General features: G+C 45.6%; 1 long non-coding RNA gene across 1 annotated transcript in view; it reads right to left on the reverse strand.

Moving 5' to 3' along the window:
- Window positions 1-23744, reverse strand: part of LOC147712218 (uncharacterized) — a 41550-nt gene extending 17806 nt beyond the window's left edge. The window contains exon 1 of the long non-coding RNA XR_015295983.1: window positions 23334-23744. This is a non-coding gene — a long non-coding RNA (uncharacterized LOC147712218). The remainder of the gene's footprint in view (window positions 1-23333) is intronic.
- Between the last annotated feature and the right edge of the window lie 1518 nt (window positions 23745-25262).

Here is a 25262-nt window from a genome sequence, read left to right on the forward strand (position 1 = left end):
CCGACAGGTAAGTTCGCAATTTGCGAAAGTGTACAAAACCCTCGCGAACTGGCAGAAACACGGGCGAACACAAAAAAAAAAAAATCCGCAAATTCGCGGGAATTCGCGGATTTTGCGGATTGCGAATCCGCAAATCCGCAAAATTCGCGAACGCGAGATCCGCAAAATTCGCTCATGCTTACCTCCGCCTACACACGGATCCACCGGCGAGGGGTAGGCACTAGCAACGCAGCTCATGCACTCCCAAGTTAGTTCCTTAACAATAACTGAGTTACCGCCTCCAGCAGCGCATTCTTTTACTAACAGACCAGACCCTCTTTTTAAGCAGGCACTCCCAAGCAAGTCCCTAGACATAAGCCTAGTTACAGTAGCTAAAGTCTTAACTAACAGACCCCCCACTGCTGATATGTCTTGTTTAACCTTAAATGAAATGTGGCGGCTTCGCTACTCCAAACTAGCATACCACACGCCTTTAATGAATTTCCCTCTACTTTTTTCAGCCCTGACTCTACGGAATATATGAGGTTCCAATGTACACGGGGTAACTCTTTTAATCATGCCTCAATCCTCCCTGTTACCCGTAAGACGTTTAACACGGCAACGGGTGAAATTACGATTGCTTCGCTCTGGTATTATAGACTGTAGATACCAATCCTTCCCCTTGTCATACGCCTATTCCAGCCCGCTTGCAATTCTAATGTAATCGCTGGCGGATAATTAGGTCTCCAATAGGTTTTAACCATTGATGCTTCACCAATCCCTGGTATGACATTTTGAAATTGTATAATGATTGCCATGGCCACTTTCCTTACTCAGAGTTTCAATGGCTAATCCTTTGTTATATAACGTAGACGCACACCATTACCATGGCCACACGCCAGCTAGAGTACGCGTTTGAACCCCAACTCATTAGCCGGCTGATACACAGTTCCTTAAGCGCTGTTTCACGACTGATGGTTATCATACATGAAGTTCTCACTGCTGAATTCAATCTTATGTATGCCACTACCACTTTCATGATAGGGAGTGTCCAGGTTATACAGAATAGTTATACAGACAGTGTGACCCACACACACAATGCAATTCTAACACATCAATGAATGCTGATTATTAGGTAACCTAGATTCCCCCCTATACATAACCATGCGGTGGAAGATCTAACCTGAAGCTTTACCCGCTGGATACTGTTGTTATCTGACCATTACATTTTTTAGGTGAGTTTGGATATGTTGCTGCAACCCAAACCTACTTGGTATTTTTATTGTTTCTGTGTATATATGTTTTAATATTCCTTCCACACCACTCTCACTGAATTTTTCACATATGAGAGTGCATGTACACTATTGTTATGGTGTCGAGACACGCTAGTGGAATATGACACTGGCATGTAACCCACAGAAGATATACTGTCACTGATGCGAATGTTATAAACCCTTTTGTGATTTGCTTTTCCTCTTTCCTTAACAGGTAATGACAGCTTAACACAGGTTTCAATAGAAGAAGGGTAATATACGGATAATTTCCCTCCCAATCCCCTTCATCCCTAGTTATTGGTGTTTTGTACCCACACTATTGTACACACACTATACATTAGGGAATCAGAGTAGACAGTTTCCACTTTTTTAGATACTAGGTAAATATCCCATAGGTCCTGAAGAATCGCTTGTTTAATTAACGCCAGTGAGAAACATGTTGACCGGACAATAACACAATCTAGAGGATCTCTGGAAGCATAATATTCCAGCTCCCTCCTCTAGAAATCCGTTTTTAATTAAAGCAGCGGACCACCCGAATAAATCATTCCCGGTACCCCTAGCTTTATTTTAATTCACTCTTCAACGTCTACTAATCCATTCTGGCCCCATACCCGCACTTCATCCATACGGCTGTTGGAAAAAGATCTCCGCCAAAGAGCCCCTCTTTGAGGTGTTGCCCGTTGGGTATTGCACCGCCGACCCAACGAGGAGCAGGCCCAAATGATGAAGCATGACACCTGAAAGGGTGTGTGAGGGCATTAAATCCAACAAAATGGATCCCCAGGGTTAACTTCCTGTTACCCTAACAATACCACTCGCATCATACACTGTATTGGTCTTCTCTCTCCCCCCCCCTCTCCCTCCAGGAACAGCATAGCAATTTTTGCATCTACGTATCCTTTAAGGGCACGCTGTAGCTGGACCTTCTACTTAAGACTAAGTAGTAATAGCTCTTTACTCCTCTCTTTGATACCATACCCTATGCACGGCTTGCCCCCGTAGGAGTATATTCTATCTGAAGGTGGGTAAGATTTGTTCTGTCCCCCACTGCTTATATCTCCGCTCAAAAGGAGCCTGTTTATCTCCACCCGTATTGGGTCTGGATTTCCTTAAACTTTTCATTCCCACACTGTTCACCCTGCTCCACATTATGGATGGTCAGGGCCTCAGTTTTGGGGAGGATGATGCTGCAGCTATCCTCAGAACTCCCTCTATTTTAACTTTGGATAATGATAACGCGACAGGAAGTAACACAGCTGACTGGCAAAGCCTTTCAGACTTAAAAAGGGAATGGATAAGGGTCAGTTTACACGGGGCACTAATGGCTGAATATTTCAAGGCCAAAATAGCCCCGAATGGTTTGATTGTAAAAAACTTCCCAAGAATTTTCTGGGAGGACGGCCAATTTAAGGTTGAATGGTCCCAGATATCCTGGAAGTGTACACATGACCTAATGATCTTGATTGTTAACACCTCCAAAGGTCTCGCTGATGCTCTACTGGAACGGATCCAGGCATTAGAGGCAACGCTAAAAAACGCGGTCACCAATCCCGGTTTTAAAACCAAATTGGCTGAGATCAATAAAGATATAAGTGAACATAAGGAATACCTTATGAAGCAAAAAGTCACCAAATTGCAAAAGGACATTTTGTTTCGACAAAGAAAAAGTATATCCATACCTGAAAGCGGATTACACCCCATCAGCCACAGGCTGCCTCTCTGATTCTAGCAACAACTCCTCAAGAAGAGGGTCCAATTGCGACAGTAATTCCAGTGGGGAGGAGTGGCAACCCCGCCAACGCAGAGGCGGGAGAGGAGGCAGATGTGGACAATATCCATTGCCTCACCCACAAATGCCATTTCAGGGACACCCACTTTGGCAATATCCCCCGTTCCCTCAAGCAATGCCACAGTTCGGCCCTCAATACCCTCCCCAATTTGCTACTCAGGGAAAACAGCCTTTTTTAGACAGAGGTTGAGGCAGAGGGCGAGGGCGAAAGAGAGGAAACGCAACAGTGGGAAGACACAACACCCCAAGGAATGGACACTCGGAGCAAAATGAGCAGGAAATGAGCCTTGTGGTTAATCTTTCCTCACACCATCTAACCCCTGAACAGAGCGGGGTTTACAAAAGGGACTTGGATTTGTCCCTAAGCCAAAAACTGATAATTTCCTACAAACTGTGGAATTGCAGAAATTCTTCAGAAAAATCAGATTGCACGCCTTCTTTGATGGCAAGCCGCAGGAAGCATGTGATGACTTCGGGCTACATAATCCATCGACTTTTACCCCTCATAGCGGCATGGTACCCAGTGAGGTCCTAACCTTCGAACAAGCTGTACTGAAAGATGTTAACAACCTAACTGGTATATCCTCTTTCAGCAACATTTCCAAGGATGAAAGGGACATTCTTGACATACTGGCCAATGACCCCTCTATAACCATCAAACAGGCAGACAAGGGGGGCGCGACAGTACTAATGGACACCAAAGACTACGACATAGAGTGTCAAAGACAACTAGATGACACCCGATACTATAGGGCCATCGCACAAAACCCCACTGAACGCCTCACTGTGTCCATCACCAGTATGGTGGAATAAGCTGAATGTCACGGTTGGTTAGGTAAAAAGGAGGCAGACTTCCTGGTGAAAAAGAATCCTAGGGTCCCATATTTTTATACCTTGCCGAAGATTCACAAAGGTGTTAAACCAGTCCCTGGACGACCTATTGTTTCTGGCATCGACTCAATGTTAGAACCTTTATCACAATTATGTGACCATTTTCTGCAGCCCCTGGTAAAGCAAATTCCATCCTATATCCAGGATACGACAGATTTGTTACGTCTGCTGCAGGACTACGAAGAGGCCCCATCAATTGTCTTCCTCATAACCCTAGGTGTTGAGGCCCTCTACACAAACATCCCCCAGAGGGACTCCCTAGGAGTGATCGAGGCAGTACTCAATAAGACCCAGTGGACATCTCAAACACCGATCACTTTCATTATGGAATGCGCAGAAAAGGTCCTTACTGAGAACTATTTTGAGTTCAAAGGCAGGTACTATCATCAGACACAAGGTACTTGTATGGGGAGCACGGTAGCCCCTAGTGTAGCCTGTCTCTACATGGCCGACTTTGAAGAGAATCATATATCACCACTGACAAATCCCTATCATGACAATATCAAACTATGGAAACGATACATAGAGGACATCTTGATTTTTGGGCAGGTAATGAAGAATCTTACACAGAGTTTTTCGTCTGCATTAATAACATAAACCCATACCTGAAGTTCACTATTACGGCTTCCAACAGAGACATAGCATTCCAGGACCTCAAAATAAGTATCGAAGGGGGATCCCTCAGCACTACTTTATTCAAAAAGAGCACAGACCGTAATAGCCTGCTACATTACACTCGCCACCATCCTATTGCTTTACGTACCAACCTACCATTTGGGCAATTCCTCAGGATACGACGTAATTGCAGCAAAATGGCCAACTACAAGACTGAGTCATCTATTCTCTCAAGGAACCTAAAAGAGAGAGGTTACCCCACTAGAGAGATTAAGAAATGTAGAAAACTGCCACAGAATAACAACAGAGAGGGCCTGTTAGAACCAAAAGAAAGAGATCCCTTGGCCAATCAACCCATGACCTGTGTGACAACCTTCACACCGGCATCGAACCATTTGAGAAAAGTCGTGAGACGCCACTGGTCTATACTTAACACAGGGTCACTCACATTAGACCAACCGAGATTTGCTTTTAAGAGGTCTAAAAATATCAAAAACATCTTGGTACACACTAGACCCAAGGAGGCAATCCAAACAACCCGCCAACCAACATTGTGGAATCTACCAGCCGTGAGAGGCCCCTTCACTAAAAAATACAAAAGCATTACCCTGACAGACTCATCCGAGTGGGAAATGAGAGGTCATACTAATTGTAACAGCTCAAACTGTATTTACCTGATCATATGCCCATGCAATCTTTATTACATTGGCATGAAAACCCGAAACATGAAAACAAGAATTTCGGAGCACCAAATCGAGAAGGCGGACATGGTGTCCTTCCTCCACTCTTGGCTGATGGAAACCTTCCCAGCGGTACAATTTTCACCTTGCTTCATTATTGAGAGGGCGCACAGGGCCCTACTGGCAAAACCACCGGAGGGGGCATGACTGCGACCGGTCATTGCGCGTTTTCTCAACTTCGCCGACAGGGACCTGATTCTGCGAGAGGCGAGGAAACTGGGTGAGATCCGTCTAGAAAACGCACACATCATGGTCTTTCCGGACTACAGTCAGGAGGTCCAGAAACAACGCCGCTCTTTTGATGCCGTGAAGGCGAAACATAGAGATTTAAAGATCTCGTACATGCTCCTCTTTCTGGCGAAACTTTAGGTGCTCTACAAGGAACAGTCACTCTTCTTCACCCATCCGGAGAATGCCTGGCAATGGCTGGAGGAACGCCCAATCCTCAACAGCAGAGAGACCGTCGGACGGGACCTGCTAGACAGGTCCTTGCGAAGCGCAACCCAGTGGGAAATACCGAAGGCACAGAGATTGAAATCCAGGAGGTCTAAGAGACAAACCCCGGCGACACCTTATCAGGCCGTGGTATGGGAAACAAGCGGAAAGGATGTTCGGCCTCCCCGAAAGGTGCTGCAGAGGCGGGCTCGAGATTTGTCGGTCTGCGATCCACTGCTTGCTCAGAGGGCGACGACGAGAAAGGACTAGATAGCCGCACGTCTGGAGGGGAGGAAGAGGAAGAGGGGGACAATCTGTTCATCCGCTGGTTGAGGAGATCCGAGTGTTGGAGCAGGACATGTGTGCACAGCATAGTGCGCCCGAATCAGAGACTCAAGACTCCAAATCTTGAACACTGGTGGATCGGGGGACACTGAGCATGCAGCACGATGTTGGGACACACACAAGTTGACACGCCTTTTGAGCGATGGTGCATTGGAGACTGGAAATGGCAGCCCGACATAGGGAAGCACGCAAGTTGACACGCCTCTCTGTTTTACACGTTTTACTGTTTTTTGGTTTTTTGAAGGGAGGGTTCTGTGGGTGGGCGACAGGCCTACTCTTACGGTAAGTTATGTCCTGCGCTAGGATAAGACTGGAAGGGGAGGGAGGTGGGGAGAGGGGTGGGAGAGGGGGATTTCAAGTTTATTCAGGTAGGGGAACGGGTGGGAAAAATTGGAGGGGGACAACAGTTGGGAAAATGCAGCAACGCACATTGAACCTCCACACCACATACACATGCCAGAGTCTAACCACATATAGCCATCACATCTTTGAATGGCAAGTACCTTAGACACTCCACATTGGGGAGATAGGGCAATGAGCATCCTGACGTGGAATGTCAACGGACTAGGGTCTAAGGTCAAGAGGGGCCTAGTGAACTCCTACATCAAAAAGGTGGACCCGGCTGTCACCTTATTACAGGAAACACACCTCAAGGGCACACAGTGTGCCTTCATCGCTAGAAGCCGATATAGAGTTCTGGCTCATGCGGGTTACACATCGGATTCCAGAGGGGTAGCAGTCATCATTAACGAGTCCTCACCATTCTGCATCACACGCACCTGGGTAGATCCACAGGGGACATACGCTGGAGTACAGGGTACCTGGAATAGACACATGTACACGCTAATTTCAGTTTATGCACCACCCAAACTACAGACCCGTACGCTTACAGCGCTTGCGAACATCCTTTTAGACACAGCGGACACTATACAAGTGGTGGGAGGTGATTTTAATGATGTTATGAATATAGGACTAGACAGATCCGGGGACGCAGGGAGAGGAGGGCACCAGACCGCACTGTTCAGTCAGATGTCCAATGTAGGACTTACGGATATCTGGAGGTGGCTACACCCGACACAGCAAACCTACTCATATTATTCTAGGGCCCACAGGGTGTTCTCGAGACTGGACTATGTCTTCATGTCCCGACAGTACCTGAGGGTAGACGATATTGCAGAGTACAAGGCCAGAGGCATATCGGATCACTCGCCACTGTTTGAAAGGGTGGGACACAACCAGGGCAGGGGCACAGGTTCCTGGCGCTTGGCGGCCTGGGACCTTCAAAACGCAGCCATACTGAGAGACATTCGAAGAGACATCAAGGTCTATATCGCAGAAAATGAGGGTACGGTGAAATCGAGTGTCACACTGTGGGAAGCCCTAAAGCCGGTACTACGAGATAGGATTAAATGCAGATTGGGAGAGGAAAGACGTAAACTTCAGGCCGAGGTTGCTGCCCTAGAACAGGCTATCCTGGGATGGGAGAGGGAATATCTGACCCATAAAAACAGCGAGACTCTTAGAAGGCTACTTGATGCCCAGAGACAATATAGAGAATTGGCAACTAACGATGCGAAGACCCAATCCCTCGCCACCCTTCACCGCCTATATGACGTGGGGGACAAGTCAGGCAAACTTCTAGCGTGGCTCAGTAAAAATGAGCGAGCAGCTAGGTGGGTAGACAGTATTTCTATCACCGACGGGACTAGTGTTAACACCGACACCGAGATAGCGGAAGCATTTGCTACGCACTATGAACAGTTCTATGCAACGCGAGATCTTGTAACTTGTGAGGAAGCATTACAATATATGGAACAGACGATCCTACCGGTGCTGCCTCCCGAGGCCCTGGAGGTGTTGGAGGCGGACATAATGACTGATGACATTGCGGACGCCATTGCCAAGCTGAGACCAGGCAAAACCCCAGGCCCGAATGGTTTCCCAGCCGAGCTCTTCAAGCGTGCGGCGGACCTTTTGACACGCCATCTTAAAGGCCTCTTTACTGGTGCCTTCCTGGAGGGGGAGCTCCCTCCGGACCTCACTATGGCAACGATTGTCCCGATCTATAAGGAGGGCAAGTCACGAGAGAATTGTGCTTCCTACCGCCCCATCTCCCTACTCAACACGGAAGTAAAACTGTTAGCAACCATCTTGGCAGTCCGCTTGAGAGCGGTTATTCCAGGCCTCATACATCTAGACCAATCAGGTTTCTTACCAGATAGGGCGACTAAATTGAACCTTAGGAGAACCCATAACTGGCTACAGGAAGTACGGGGGCGGAGCGAACCACATTGGTTCCTTTCCTTAGATGCCGAGAAGGCATTTGACGCGGTACACTGGCCATTCCTCTTTGCAGTGCTTCACAAGTTTGGTTTTGGACCAAACTTTGTCAAATGGGTCCAGCTTCTCTACACTGCCCCGAGGGCCAAGGTGAGGGTGAACGGGAAAATGTCGCGTGAGTTCCGGATTCAGAGAGGCACCCGACAGTGTTGTCCCCTGTCTCCCCTCCTCTTTACACTCACTATTGAGGTACTCGCAGCCAGGATCCAGCAAAACAAGGACATCTCTGGCTTTACAAGCAACGACACGGACCAGACACAAGAAAAGATCTCGCTGTATGCGGACGATATCTTGCTATATATAACTAAACCAGAGACCACCATCCCGGAGTCATTCCGGGAATTAGAGCATTATGGCGGGCAGGCGGGACACAAAATAAATTGGCACAAGTCTTTCCTTTATGACCCTGGGGGACGAGACCGATGGGTAAGGTTGCCGGAGAGACTACTGACGACTACCGAAGGCTTCCAATACCTCAGGATCTATATGACCCTGAGTGCGACCCTCTTGTTCCAAAGAAACCTGGAACGGATCATATTGAACGCGTTAGCGGATATGGATCGTTGGAGACAGCTCCCACTCACACTCCTAGGCCGAGCCGCCATGTACAAAATGATTACTCTACCCAAATTCCTTTACGCCCTACAAAACGAATATTATCCAATACCTACGGCGGTCTTCACTAGGATCCATGCAGACCTGCGATCCTTTCTTTGGCTAGGCAAACATGCTAGGTTGGCTCTGTCCACGCTTCAGAGACACCAGTACAGTGGGGGGATCTCGCTCCCTAACCTAGAGGCCTACTACTGGGCGGAACATCTGAAACCAATTATTGATTGGTTCCACGCCCCGGCGGACCACCCGACTTACGCCCTGGAGAGAGCAAAAATGCCGTCCAAAAACCTATTGTGTTTTCTCTACGGGGGCGCTAGAAGGGCACTGCTCCTCCCGGCAACATCTATAACACTAAATGCATGGATAAAGGCCACAAGACGCATGGGTTGGGATAAGAAGCCCACACGGCAGACACCGCTGTGGCACTGCCAATGGTTGGCAGAACTTAACAAGCTGCGAGATTTCCAAAGGTGGGACGATATCGGCATCTCTACTATAGGAGATGTGATAGCCAAAGGGGAGCTAAAATCCTTTCAAGTACTTAAATCAGAGTTCGGCCTACATAATACACAGCAGTTCAAATACATCCAACTAAGGCACGCATGGCGAGCCCAAAAAATCACACTCACCGATGTCCCAGAATATGCACCATTAGAGGGGCGGCTCTTCCAAGAGCAGATAACGGGGAAGGCGGTCTCCCTAACCTATAAAACCTTAACTAATCATATGTTGGGGGACCTGGCAAAACTCAGAGGCACGTGGGAGGCAGAGGTGGGAGAGATGGAAGACCTGGATTGGGAAATAGTGTTGATGCATCCCCGAGAGGTGGCAATCAAATCAAGACTGCGACTCATTCCATTTAATGTACTCCATAGAACTTACTATGATAGACTACGTCTTAGCAAAATGGGGAAAGTAGAGGACTCACGGTGTCTTAGATGTCACCAGTCTGATGGGGACTTCTATCATACTATATGGGCGTGTGGCACAATACAAACATACTGGACACAGGTATTCAAGGAATAAGAGGAGGTCTTGGAGGTTCCGATCCAACGGGATCCCAAGCTGGCACTGCTAGGCATGACTAATGAGGTAGACCTGACTCGCCCACTTCTTACATTCCTAGTCCTTGCACTGGTTGTAGCAAAAAGGGACATCGCAAAATATTGGGGGGCGCCGGAACCGCCGGGACTGGAGGAGTGGAGGAGGGGACTGGATCTATATATGGCAGCCGAGAGGGTTACTTATAAGGCAAGGGGGTGCCCCGAAAAATTCCGGAGAGTTTGGTCCAAGTGGCGCCACTATCATGGGCTAGATGGGGGGTGTGAGGGGTTTTATGTTAAGTATAGGTTAATACACCGGGACAACCTTGACACCACTAAGATGGATAAGATGAGACAAAATGAACACGCAGGGTGTCAGGAGGCACTGGAAATCTGAGGCTCAGAACTGTGAAAGACTCTACTGGCATGGAGGGGGATGGGGGGGAATTAGAAGTGTAACTGCTGCTATTTTCGTGACTGTATTGTTAGAGGTATAACAAAATGTGTTTACTGATTCACTGGGGGGGGTGGGAGGGGTTAAAAAAGAAAAGCAGATGCTCGGAATGCTCATTGGATGCTCACATTTGTTTATGAGTTTGTATTTCCAGCGCTCTAACGATATTTGCCGCCCAACCTCCGGGTTGTGGGCTAAATGGCTGTGTGTTGCTCCACCGACTGTGCGGTGCACTAATATTGGTGAATAACTGGAATAACTGATTGATTGCTGGTAGCTTTCTGTGAATCTGCAATAAAAATAAATAAAAAATAAAAAAAAGAATTTCGTAGCACCGAAGCAACTTCAGGTGCAAGAAAAATAACACCAAAATGTGCAGGAACTTTCTAGAAATGAACCATACCCCAGATTCCCTCCAATGGTTGATACTTGAAGCAAACCAAAAGATATCCAAACAGTGCCTGTTTTACAAAGAACAACAATTGATTCACAGATTGTCTTCGGATAGCCATGGCCTCAATGAAGACATCCCCTGGATCAGCCTCTGAGCAACTGTACCTGTATACATCACCATTCAAATAATACTTTTTAAGTCCCCCTTATGAATGCCTTAGCCACTTTATACCGGGACCAAATATAACCTCTGATTAATTGAGTTTAACAACTCAGAATATACAGGGATCTACTTTATAGGTCTTGTGGTCTCGCAACGCCGCGACTACCACAACTGACATATCCGAGAGGACCACTGCAAGATGGCCGCCACCAATGTCGTGACTAGCTAGACACAACACAGAGCGTGACGCCGGCACCAAACTCTACATGCAGTTCTTCCAAGGACCATCATAACCTACTAAGTTTAGCGAATAAACTTTTGGTTAATGACTAGCAAGGGATTGAACCCCAGGTTAGCATAATACCATACAGGAGGCTAGACACTATAAGATGCCCCCCCGCGCTAACTTCATTATCAAGTGGAGGCTCTAATACCTATATATTCGGCCTTGACCCCGCCCTCTGCCTCCACCCGGATCCAGCGGCGAGGGTTAGGCGCTAGCAGCACAGCTCAGGCACTCCCAAGTAAGTTCCTTAACAATAACTGAGTTACCGTCTCCAGCAGCGCATTCTTTTACTAACAGACCAGACCCTCTTTTTAAGCAGGCACTCCCAAGCAAGTCCCTAGACATAAGCCTAGTTACAGTAGCTAAAGTCTTAACTAACAGACCCGTCACTGCGGATATGTCTTGTTTAACCTTAAATGAAATGTGGCGGCTTCGCTACTCCAAACTAGCATACCACACGCCTTTAATGAATTTCCCTCTACCTTTTCTCAGCCCTGACTCTACGGAATATATGAGGTTCCAATGTACACGGGGTAACTCTTTTAATCATGCCTCGATCCACCCCATTACCCATAAGACGTTTAACACATCAATGGGTGAAATTACGATTGCTTCTCTCTGGTATTATAGACTGTAGAAACCAATCCTTCCCCTTTCCATATGCCTATTCCAGCCCGCTTGCAATCCTAATGTAATCGCTGGCGGATAATTAAGTCTCCAATAGGTTTTAACCATTGATGCTTCACCAATCCCTGGTATGAAATTTTGAAATTGTATAATGATTGCCATGGCCACTTTCCTTACTCAGAGTTTCAATGGCTAATCCTTTGTTATATAACGTAGACGCACACCATTACCATGGCCACACACCAGCTAGAGTACGCGTTTGAACCCCAACAGTGGAGAAATATGTTCTCATTTTCGTTTACGTGTCCTATAGAGCGGTGCTTCACTCTACTCCTGAGCCACTGCCAGGTGGGGTGAGGTCTTCACTTCTTACAAGCTATGGTAAGATTTCCTTTAATATATTTGGCATATAATTCATATATCCTGATATGGTAAATCAACCACACTACTTTTATGACTGTCCACAGTCAGCAGTGGCACTAGAAGTTTGACTTAGTCTAAGGTCCGTATTTATTAGACCTAGCTTTCATGTGTGTTTTTGTGTGTGTAGTCAGTCTTTCTGACATTTCACCCTTTCTGTTTTGACCTTTCTAGTGAACGACATAACCTGTAAGCAAAAGACAAGACTCTTCACCTGGAGACTCAGGTGATCTCAGTACTTGTCTGTGAACGTTGTTTCTTAGTTGGCACTTATTATTTCTTTTATACTTGCAGTAGCATTTATTTGTTGTAAGGTCCTGAAGAAAGCAAGGACAACTGTGTCCACGTATTGCTGAAACATGTCGACCTGGTTCCATTTCTAGACAGCGCATTTCTCAAACTATCTTAACAAATTTTTAATATTGGCGGAGTGAGTATCATACGAATAAAATTTGTTCTATGCTCCCTCATCCAATTTTAAACACACCTTTCTATTTTATTTTTTCACGTACAAGTTTTTTCTGCACTGCACTCCCCCAGTCACACTACACTCGACCACTCACCAATCTCGAGGAGTGGTATACCATACTATTGTTTTTTCAGTGGAAGAGATCTATTAACATCTTGGTCTCTCTCTCTCTGTCTGAAAAAAACATATCTGTGTAGATGGTTTTGAAAAATCCCAAATGATGAAGTGCGGCTCCGAGTGGTGACTGATGGGTATCTCTGACCATCTATCAGGTTGTCATTGAATACCATGTTTTATAGGTCAGTCTAGAGGTCTTTTGTTGTTTGCCTGTTTTCCGCACACTATAAACCCACCTTTTCTTCTAGACCCTCTGGTACTCTTTTGTTGTTCTGTATCTGTGAGGGCTGTTCCCAGAGTTTGGTCTTTAAATATTCCACCGGGTCCTACCCTACCATAGTGTTGTTGTTGTTCCCACACTATTGTACACACACAATACATTAGGGAATCAGAGTAGACAGTTTTCACTTTTTTAGATACTAGCTAAATAGTCCCATAGGTCCTGAAGAATCGCTTGTTTAATTAACGCCAGTGAGAAACATGTTGACCGGACAATAACACAATCTGGAGGATCTCGGGAAGCATAATATTCCAGCTCCCTCCTCTAGAAATCCGTTTTTAATTAAAGCAGCGGACCACCCGAATAAATCATTCCCAGTACCCCTAGCTTTATTTTAATTTACTCTTCAACGTCTACTAATCCATTCTGGCCCCATACCCGCACTTCATCCATACGGCTGTTGGAAAAAGATCTCCACCAAAGAGCCCCTCTTTGAGGTGTTGCCCGTTGGGTATTGCACCGCCGACCCAACGAGGAGCAGGCCCAAATGATGAATCATGACACCTGAAAGGGTGTGTGAGGGCATTAAATCCAACAAAATGGATCCCCAGGGTTAACTTCCTGTTACCCTAACAATACCACTCGCATCATACACTGTATTGGTCTTCTCTCTCCCCCCTCTCCCTCCAGGAACAGCACGGCAATTTTTGCATCTACGTATCCTTTAAGGGTACGCTGTAGCTGGACCTTCAACTTATGACTAAGTAGTAATAGCCCTTTACTCCTCTCTTTGATACCAATTCCACTATGATACTATGGGGCATATTAGCAAGAAATAGCGATATTTATCGCTAAATGTGCTTAGTGCATTTTTTTTATTGCTGCCTATCGCTGGATATGTTAGTGGAGAAAACCTGCTATAAGCAACGTTTTTCTCCCTTGTGCTAAAATGTCCAGCGATAGTGGCGAAATGCATTCATATCGCTGGAAATCTAGCGATATTCACGCATTAACGTCAATGGGGACTTAACCTGAAGATTCACCTCCCATTGGATAAACAGGTAAGTCATGTTTTTAGCAGGCGTTAGAATATAGTGATTTTTTAATCGCTATGCCTGCCTTGCTAATAGGCGATAGCTGTGTTAGCGACTGCTTTCAGTCGTTAACAGTTTGGGTACGCCCACTTTGCATGTCATTAGCGATAAATATCGCTGACATGCAAAGCGGGCCCCAAACCGGTCGCTATCGCCTAAAAGCGGTCTCTAACTGCTGTTAGCGACAGCTTGCTAATAGGGTGATAAAAATATCGCCCTATCGGCAAAAAGTGCTGCTAAAGCGGCGATATGGCCCTTGCTAATATGCCCCTATGTTTTGTGCATAAGTGGAAATACAAAAAAGAAGACCTAACTATTCATGGGTAAAAATTTTACCCATTCACTATAAATGGATGTGAAAACGCAGGCAATTTTGCCTCTCGGGGATTGGAAAAAGTAAGGAATACAGGTGAAATGCTCTGCAAAACAAGAATTCCTCTTTCCGGGCATCGAGGAATATAAGAAGCAAGGAATTGCTGACCAGCACTGGGGGCGGCCATTTTAATTACCATATTACAATGTGTGGCCTTTGTCAGTGCTCTTCAAGAAACCTTCTCAACAGCAAGGCTTGCGTGTGAGGCATCCCAGCCAGAAGGGCCTTGCAGGCAGATGCTGCACACAGACGTCCCTGCTTGAGAGGCTGCAGTACAGAGCTCTCTGAAGGGTCTGGACAATGTATTTAGCTTTAATACAGTTTGCTCTGTGGGCAGGAAAAACTGGTGAAATTCCTGCGTTTCAATTTCCACATGGAAACGTTGCCCACGCCTAAACATACCCACCCCAAAAAAGGAAGATATATGAACGTCAGGATGTGAATCTCTACTGACAAGCTACAACCCCACCCTAATCTTCTCATGCACATTTCTACTATTGTAACTACCTCCACCAGAAAAACAAGCATTGGAAATGCAATAGGTCTCGCATTAGAAAAGTTGGAGCTATTGGTCTTGTAAATGACAAATATTTTATTTATTTGTTGGTTTTTAAAATAGCTAAATTGATAGCTTTGTCATTTACAACGCCAATAGTTATAACTTTCGCGAATGTGACACCTATAGCATTTGGAATGCAACATGTTTTGTATTTACGTGACATAGATGGCAGCTCTGGTCGTTAGGCCACATCTCTAGAGAGCAGGAGAGTGCAGCAGGGGAGAGAAGCACAGCAATGCAATAGGTCTCGCATTAGGAAAGTTTGAGCTATTGGTATTGTAAAGACACATTTTTCATTTATGTGCTTGTTTTGAAAATTGCGAAATTAATAGCTTTGTTATTTACAATGCCAATAGTTTTATCTTTCGCAAATGTGACACCTATTGCAACACAATATGTGTTGTAGCACTGAGTGGTGTGATGGTGAGTGGGTGTGTGAGGGTGTGAGGGTGAGTGAGGGTGAGGGTGTGTGAGGGTGAGGGTGTGGGTGTGTGAGGGTGAGTGAGGGTGTTTGACGGTGTGTGAGGGTGAGTGAGGGTGTGTGAGGTGGTGAGGGTGAGGGTGAGGGTTAGGGGGTGTGAGGGTGAGGGTGAGAGGGTGACAGAGTGTGTGTGAGGGTGAGGGGATGAGGGTAAGGGTGTGTGAGGGAGAGGGGGTGATGGTGAGAGGGTGCGAGGGTGAGGGTGGGTGAGGGTGTGTGAGGATGTGTGAGGGTGAGGGGGTGAGGATGTGAAGGCGCGTTTGGCAGTGTATGTTTTAACGCTCGGAATATCATAATTAAACGTACGTAGCGTCACCAGAACTCATTTTGTTTAAAAAAAAAAAAAAGTAATAAAAAATTTGCAGTCTGTTGCTGTCCTTGCAAATCAGAGAAACACTGCACGGTAACAATTATTCACCTTCCTTTAAGTAGAGTACCTCGTCGGCCATCTTGGATCGGTTATTGATACCGAGGTCCAAACCATGTAGTTGGGGAATCTTACTAAGCCCTCTTTTTTATATCTACGGGGCACGGTAAGCAGCCAGTTCTGAGATGGCAGCTCCTGCGCGTGGCCCGCGTGTGGACTCGGACTCTGACAGCAGCGAGGACCTGCAACGTTTTCGAGAAGCGACGTGGGTGGTGGCACCGGTGCGAGGTATCGTGGGGAGAAAAGGGGTGCATAGAAAATGTGGATGTGTTTGTACGGCGCTCAAGCGTTGAAACTGAGAAAGGACCAGAGTTGCAGGCAGAGATACAGAGGGTTAATCTATGTCAACCGACTGCGGCTGGTTGCGTCTTATTGTGGGAAATAATGGAAACGACCAGGCTGGAATGGACTGCTTATCAGACGACCGTTTTGGAGTTTCATGAATTACGTCAAGGGGGTGTGACCGTGATGTGTTAATGAGCGTAATAAGCGGTGCAAAATATTGCTTACGGCCGCAGAACAGTGGTGGTTGTAATTCAAAAAGTTGAATGTTAACAGGTGTTTACGTGCTTGGAGTGGAGAAGAATGGTAATTAACTACATGCATACCTTGTAGTTCGTTTTACTATACTTTTTTAAATGTCCACGTCCTGCTAATACAAGATGGACCGCTCTGTCAACAAGAGAATGCTGTGCTTATAGCTGGTGTAGTTGATGTAAGAGAGCAATCTGTTCTGGGTTACCTAGCGGCCATCTTGGAGTGATGCAAAGTCACAGATAATGTTTAGGAAGGTGTGGACTTTGTGATCGTTGAATGAGTTACGTGATGAACGATCAGATTTTTTGGGGACAAAACATGTTGCAAAAGAAACGTGTAGGAACTTTGAATGAACCCTTACCTTTGTTTGCACAAAGGTTTATGTTCTCTACAGGATGCGAGTACAAGAAGGGAAGGCAGAGAAGGGGAGGGGGGAGGAGAAATGCGACACAAACAAGACGGAGGGAAGGCAGATAAGGGGAGGGGGGAGGAGAAATGCGACACGGCGGGCAGGGGAGGGGGCGAGGGGGGAGGAGAAATGCGACGTGCGGATGAGGGAACTGATGTGCACGCGCTTTTAAGCTCAATGCGCATGCGCATTGAGCTTAAAAGTCACGGGCACTGCAGGAATCGCCACGATTCCTTGCAAGTTAGTTAAAGAGTGGTTAAGCCCCCATAGTCTCGCAAGCTCGATGCGCATGCGCATCGACAGGCGAGACCTAAAAACAATCACAGATGCCTTTCTAGACACCATATTAAACCTTAACATCAAATACCCTAACTTATGCATCATCGGTGAGTAAACCATTTAATTTGATAAACCTTTAATGCCACAGTCTAATACAAACACATATGGAATAAAACACCCCTAATCTCTGGACAATGGACGCTGTTTTCTGCAATCCAGGTCTAGGAAAATTCCCTGCAATAAGTCTTCTTATTTCGATAAAATCTCTAACCAACTTCCTGTCTCACATAAGGAAATACAAAATTGGAAAAAGACTGTATGGAGAACATTGAAGCCAACCTTTCAAAAAACATACAGACGGATCAAATAAACTCAATAGAGTAGCAAAATGATAAAATGAACACTGACAAAAAAGTTATCCTACTAAAAATGTGATGACAACAAAAAAGGAAACAGAAGACGCCTTGAATGATAATAAAAAGATAAAAGCACAAATATGTACCCTTCACCTACCATGGTACAGATCATAAACCACTGGACAAAACATGCCTATAAAGACACAACATAACGTACAAATCATACATCAAAAAAGCTAAGAAGACCTACTTCTCAAACAGTATTACGACAGCCAATTGTCAGTTGACATAGCTGATCAAGATTCTAGCAGAATTTAGCCATCTAAATTGCACAACAATATCAACTCTTCAACAGAGCTTCTGCAGCCAAACGGCTGCGCATTTAATCACTAAAGCTAACAAACTGGATGCAGGGCCGGCTTTAGCACTGGTGGCGCCCTGTGTGACAATGTCTGTTGGCACCCCCCCAATGACGACCTCCGCCACGTATTCCATCACTACCACCATTTGACAGTGCCCCTCAAGTCTCCATAACCACTGTCTCTTAGATTTTTTTAGTTTTATAGTGCCACTTGTAGCAGTTAAAGGTATCAGAGCACTTTACATCACACACACTTTGCACTGAGACAATCCTACATTTACATTTACATTTTACATGAAAATCAGTATATAGGAACTGTTATACAAGACAGAGGTCTACAAGGTGTGGGAGTCACATTTCATCCATACTGGGATGCAGTATAGTTTAAGAGTCCTTGTAACACTATTGTTAGGGGTTTTCTTTAATAATAAGAATTGATTTGTACCCAAATGAACCCCTTTTGCATTATTAGGACAACGAAAGACTGGGCAAAAAATATATAGCTCTAATATGTTCCTTGCAGTTTGCACACAGCTCTTTGAAGGCAGTTAATAGCTCACTGCTCTATTATCAGGATTTTAACTTATAAACTTAAAGTAACAAAAGGATCTCTGACAAAAGCAGTAACCCATTGACCTATTTATATGATATGCACTTTGTGATGTGAATAGAACACGTTCTTTACAGCTTGCACATTAACCCTCTGCGCTAAGATGAGTCAAAACGTTCACTAGACGAAGCTCCGGTCTCTCTCCAGGAAAAACATTAATCACCAGAGTTGTCATTTTTATTGATGCCTGAAAATTGTTGGGACAATGTATGTGGCATCAGGTGCTTTTAAAATAGATGAACATGGCGCCCCAACCCTAGTCAGTGCCCGGTGCAATCGCACCGATCGCACCGCCCTAGAGCCAGCTCTGACTGGATGAATACCTATTTAATAAAAGAAAAATTATACTTTTTCAGCAACCTGACAAAGAAAGGTCAGATGTGACATACCCACTCTGGCCTCCTTCCAGCAACTGTCTTTCACAGAATCCCATGAGATAGTGCATTGGATGGTCCATTCGGCAATCCTTCAGACATCAATCCTATTAAAAATATCTTACTATCAATGTCAGCAGCAATCTCAACACTGAATATCATCAAGTCCCTAACCCATAGGCATGATTTCCTTCAGAACTCAAAACATCAAACATACAACTGCTATATAAGATGACTTACTTGACCCTAGCAAACCCCAACAACTACAGTCCACTTTCCAACAGACCATTTCTAATACAACTGCTAGAAAGTGCTACCTTCTCCCATACCTCAAAAAACAGAGAGGTAAACGCATTTTTATCTGACTACCAAAAAAGTTTAATGTTTAAAGTTTAATGAGGGAATTAATCCACCATGCCGTCAATATGAGACAACCTGAAAAATACTTTGGATAAAAGAATAGTGGTGTGGTGTGTGGTGTGGTGTGTGTTGAATTATGCCTAGCAGCATAATTCAACAACGTACATCAAGAAATCTTACTGAATAGATTAAATGATATGGGTATTAAAAGAAATATTCTTGAACTGATCACCTTCTATTTTAAAGACAGGTCAAGCATAATCTCTATTCCCCAATTTTTCCTCCAAGTCATAGAGCATCTAGAGAGGAGTTATAAAAGAATCAATCATTTCAACACTTTATTTCAATGTGTAAATTAAACCACTCCTGGAACTCCTCAATTCTTTCAACTTCACATGTGATGGCAATGCTAATGATACCCAGATAAAAAAGTATACAAAAAGAGATGGATGGAATGCTTGAATTAATCTCAGTCACTGGAAATTCCTCGAGCTGCATCCCTGTCCATCGTTGTTTTACACACCATACCTTCACAGTTAGGACCCAGTTACATGCAAATGAGTCTTGAACTTGCTCCAATGGGAACAGTCCAGCACAAACTGCAAGGCCCCATGAACCGGAACACAGCAACCCACAGCCATGCACACTGTGTCACTGAAACCAAGCTATGTCTGGCTGATGAGCCCAAATAAGGGCAAAACTGGTCTTGGGTTGCGTGTGTTCTGGTTCATAGTTGACTTGGCTTTGCCTCTTTCTCTCACTCATTTCCATTACTTTGCCTCTTTCTCTCACTCGTTTCCTTACTTTACCTCTTTTTCTCACACTCTTCCTTTTTCTCTGTGCCCCTTTACATTGTGCAATTTTGCATTGTGCTTCTTTTATTTATGTCTCTTTTCCTTGTGCTGCTTTACTTTGTGCCTCTGTATCCTGTGCCTCAATTTTCCCCTCACCCCCAGCTCCCTCTTCGTGCTTTTTCTCCTCCTGCCTCCCCCGGCTCCTTGCCTGCTCTCCTGCGTCTTTTTCCAGTCTCCCATTAGCCCTGCCCACCACCCCCTTCATTCACCCCATCCACCATTCCCCTTCACCCACCCCACCCACTGCCTCCCCTCACTCACCCGCCTCCCAGGACCTGCTTAATGGTAGCACAGCAAGAGCAAGCCCGTCTTGTCGCATCTGGCATGGGCCCAGCGCCATGACCCCTGTCCTGATCATCCAACATTGCGTCTCTGCAGCGACCCTCCAAGCACATGACCATGGATGCACACCAGACCTCCTCTTCCTATTGGAAACCTGGATGAACCTCCCCCCAGCCCCTGACATCGCTGTGGGTATCCCCGAAGGATACAAAATTGTATGCCATCCACAAACCCGGCAAAGGTCTCACTATCCTCTACAAAGACACCCTCAAATGCACTACCACCACCGATCCAGACACCCCTTTCATGGAACACATAAGCTTCAACCGGCAACCAAACAACAGCACCACCGATAAGGGCACCATAACTTACAGACTAACTGGTCTACGAGTCAACTTCAGCAAACTCATCTCAGAATTCATTGCCCTCCCCTCACCGTCAACTCCAAGAACTTCCTTCTTCTTAACAAATTCAACTTCCACCCAGAAGGCACCTCCAACTGCTCCACCAACCTCCTTGGAAGTCAACACTACATAAGACCTTTCTAGCTCTTCACGGAATCTACTCACAATGCAGGACACACCTTAGATGCAATCTTCGCCTCCGGCAGCTGCATCACTTACCGCTCCACCTCTCTACTCACATGAGCTGACCACTGCCATATTTATTTCATATCTCTATGACACAAGCCAAAGCTTTCATCCACACCAACCAACCCAGACAGAACAGAAACAGACTGGCGTGAAACTCTTGAAGCAAACCAACCCGACCCCACCAAAGACCTAGCTACGCACATCACAAACTTCAACCAATGGATCTTCAACTGCGCCAAAGTTCGCGCACCCATAAAAAAAACACAAACATCGCAGAACCTACACCCGCACCACATGGTACACTCTGGGACTCCAAAAGATTCAGCAAACCCCAGAAGTGGAGAACCAACCAAGACGCTGAAGCCAGCTCAACCTACAAAGCCGCCCTCAGGCACTACCACCACCTCCTGACAGTTACCAAGAAAAGTGTCAGGATTTGCGTAATGGCGCCTACAGAACTACAACTCCCATAAAGCTAGGTGTGGAACAGAGTCTATATATTTGTGTTGTCCACTAGATGGCGCTGTAATTGATTACTCTTTGGAACCTGAAAGAGAGTGTGGTCGTGTTCCCTGTTTCGGGAGCTTTATTCCAGGATCAAAGATTGGGAACCTGAATGTTTGCTGGAGTTTCTGAGCGGCAAGATTATCACGTTAGCCAAACAGACTTGGGGAAGGCTTTCCCTACTTGTTCTTTCCGAACGCGAGCGGCTGCCACGAGGAGAGAAATGCGTGTCATCAAGGATGAAGCCGTGTTTGTGTAACGGCTGCCAAAAGAAGGCGTTCCTGTGTTCTAAGGAGATTTCCCGACCGCGAGCGGCTGCCGCGAGGGAAGATCCCCGGTTTCTGGGTGTCCATTTCGAGGGGCGCTTTACTTCGAACTTTGTTGTGGCTAGAAAGCTTGTCAGCGCTGAGAAGTCTACTGTGCCTTGGTTTTTACCGCGAGCGGCTGCCGCGAGGAGGAAAGCAGCTGATACTGTGACAATTCTGGGTTGCTGGAACACGAGAAAACTCGCGCAACCAAATTTCTGAACTATATAAATCTCATTCAAGGGAAGCTGGTAAGCCTCGGAGGAGGAAGCATTTCATGTCTATTTTTGTTAGTGTTCCATTATTAGTTGGGCCCAGCTAGGAATACTAATTCGAACACTATTTTTTGTCCTTGGATGATTTGGAAGTGCTTACCAAGATACTTTTATGAATTCCTGATCTTCAGTGTGTTGGAACTGAGGTTTTGGCAGTATCATAACTATAACCACTGGGTTACTGGAGAAAACTATTATCTACTCAAGGGAAGCATTATAAGGGTATGTGTGGTGAAGGATTGGCCTTTTGAATGCTTTGCTGAAGGTTGTTGAAAAGTTAGTAATACGTGGTTTTCTTACAGGGAGCACTCTGATATAGAGAAGTATCTATGGTTTAGAGGAAAGAGGTCCCCTCCTGATTTAATTGGTATGTATCGTTTCATTAGCGAGACTTGAATGAGAGTAGTCAGAATTGATGTGATAATCCTCTTTTTTCTTGTCATTTCAGCTATCCCATCCGTTCCAGACCCCTTCCTTACCTTCCCTGATTTATCCCTCGCTTGATTACCTTTACGCTCTGTGTTATTTGTACAGTCAGAGTGTGGGGAAATCAGGAGGTGGACCCCTTTCGGCATCACCCTGATCCTGAGGTTTCCAGAATCGTGACAAAAAGAGCCCTCGCGGGTAGGATCAAATCCAGTTTCAACAGCAGCAAAGAAAGGTTTGCCATAATCGAGGAATTCGCCACCCCAAACACCTCAACCAATTCCAATTCCCCTTTTCAGGAACTCTGTGATGACCTTTCACATTTCTTCAACAACAAAATCGGGAAGGTCTACAACAAGTTCAAAAAGCAACCAAATCCAGGGGACATCATAAGCAAACTGCACACCTACCACTTGGACAGTCACCTAACCAACTGGAGAACACTCACTGAGGAAGATACTGTGAGAAATGCCGTTGCCGGTTCCACATTCTTGTGTATGTGGAGTAATGGGGCACCGGCACCTCCCATACTTACCTGGTCCTCTGCCTCACATGCGCAGGCACAGACAGAGGAGCATAAAACCCCTCTGACCCCGTACTGAAATACTTCGCGTTCCAGCTTCGGGTTTGGTTCCAGGTCCTTCCGGTTCACTCACCTGTGCTTCCGGGTCACGTCACTAAGGCGTCCTCTGGTTCTTAGTCGGGTTGCCAGCGTTCTCGCTCCTCTCCTCATCACACCTTCTACTCGGGACGCCCTGGTGTTTCCTGCACGTTCCTGGTGGCTTTTCCGGCTGTTCCTTTCCTCAGCTCCCACTTACTTCTTCTCAGCCTAGTTCACGGCTCTGGCATTGCGGAAGCACCCCCCAGCTCTACTCCGACTCTGCATAATAGAGAAAACATTACAAGAAAACTACAATTAACCCTCTACACTACTGTAACAGGGCTTTTAGCACTGAGCATGCAATTAGCATTCAGTTAAATTTTGTATACTAATCTGTATGGTTTCCTTGTCCATGGAGATGTGGGTTTTCCTGTCGTTTTTCTTTTTTTATTCTTAAGAATTATTCCTGAAATTTAAAAGGAATGCTAATTTATTCTACCTGGCGTTAAGGTGGACTCAGTTTAGGTTTCACATATCAGTAATTTGCACTGGATTGAATTTAGAGTATTAGTTCCTTCATAAGAACATAACATGTGTATTTGTAAAGCGCAGGTTTACCCCATCAGGGTCTCTTGGCACTGAATAGCAGATGTTTACTGTTACCCAACTCAATGGTACTCATTTTATCAACCACAGATAGATGAAAGGCTGAGTGAACCCGCTGGGATTTGAACCTGTGACCATGAGGTTGAAGAAACTCAAATCTTCATTCTCAGGGGTCTCACTAATACTTGATAACAAAGAACTTGGCACAGAAGCTGAAATATGAAAAGACAGCTTTATTAAACTTAAATAAGTGAGACTACGCCACACAGAAGCCTTAGCAACTGAATGAGGCAGTTTGAGGAGTACAGAAAACAGAGGCCTTATATATGCTTAGGGTTACAAACTCAGCATAAAAGTAAGGGGCAGTCCTAGCTTTTGCAAGCATGCAAAATGCCTAACATGGACATGCAAGATCTGCCAAATATCAGCCAATAGGAAAACTTTCAAAACAAGGCATCATGTAAACACAACATCCCCCTTGAGTCATGTCTTTGCCCGATCCCATATGTCAATCAATGACAGCACCTATAGGTCAATCAGTAATGGCAGAACATGTTTGCATGCTTCAAAGGAAAGGTTTGTGGAATAGGAAAACACAGGGAGAGAATAGCGAAGGCCAAAAGATAAGATACGGCACGAAAAGAATACTAAAGGCTAACATATAGTTGATACAGGGATTAGGTGGTCCAGACAAGAATTAGTTTAGGCCGGCTGATGTCTGAGATGGGTTTCAAGACAAGGACGGAGGGGGTTCTCAACACATTGCAGTCCAAAAGGGCAGAGACACTTCGTGAATCATGCAGCCTCTGTAAAGGCAACACAAAATGGAGTTGAATGTAAAATGGAGTCAAAATTAAAGAACCTCAGACCCTCCTTTTGCCATTACACAGGCAAATCCTAATTAATTGCTAGGCGAGCATTTTCCATTCTAAACATTTCATTAAAGGTATGAGCAGGAATACAAAGAGAACAGGGCATTGGGTAATGAATGAATGAATGAATGAATGAATGAATGAATGAATGAATGAATGAATGAATGAAAGTATTTATAGAGCGCACGATGGCCAAACGGCTTCCTGGCGCTGAGAGCTCTAGAGAACAGAACAGACAGGGCCGAGGAGGTTAGCGGGGGTAGGCCTGGGCAAACAGGAATGTTTTGAGCGCTTTACGGAAGTGTGAGAAGATAGGGATAGAACGCATAGAAAGAGGAAGGGAGTTCCAAAACCGGGGCGCAAGGACAGAGAATCTGGTTCCACCAGTGCGAGTTTTGCGGAAACGGGGAACAGTGAGGAAGGCAGAGGAGGATGATCGGAGAGTGCGAACAGGGGTGTGCGTAGAAATCAGAGAGTTGATGAACGCCGGTGCAGAGCGATCGAGA

The sequence above is a fragment of the Lissotriton vulgaris genome, chromosome 5 (genome assembly GCF_964263255.1).
Source record: "Lissotriton vulgaris chromosome 5, aLisVul1.2, whole genome shotgun sequence".
Classification (NCBI taxonomy): domain Eukaryota; kingdom Metazoa; phylum Chordata; class Amphibia; order Caudata; family Salamandridae; genus Lissotriton; species Lissotriton vulgaris.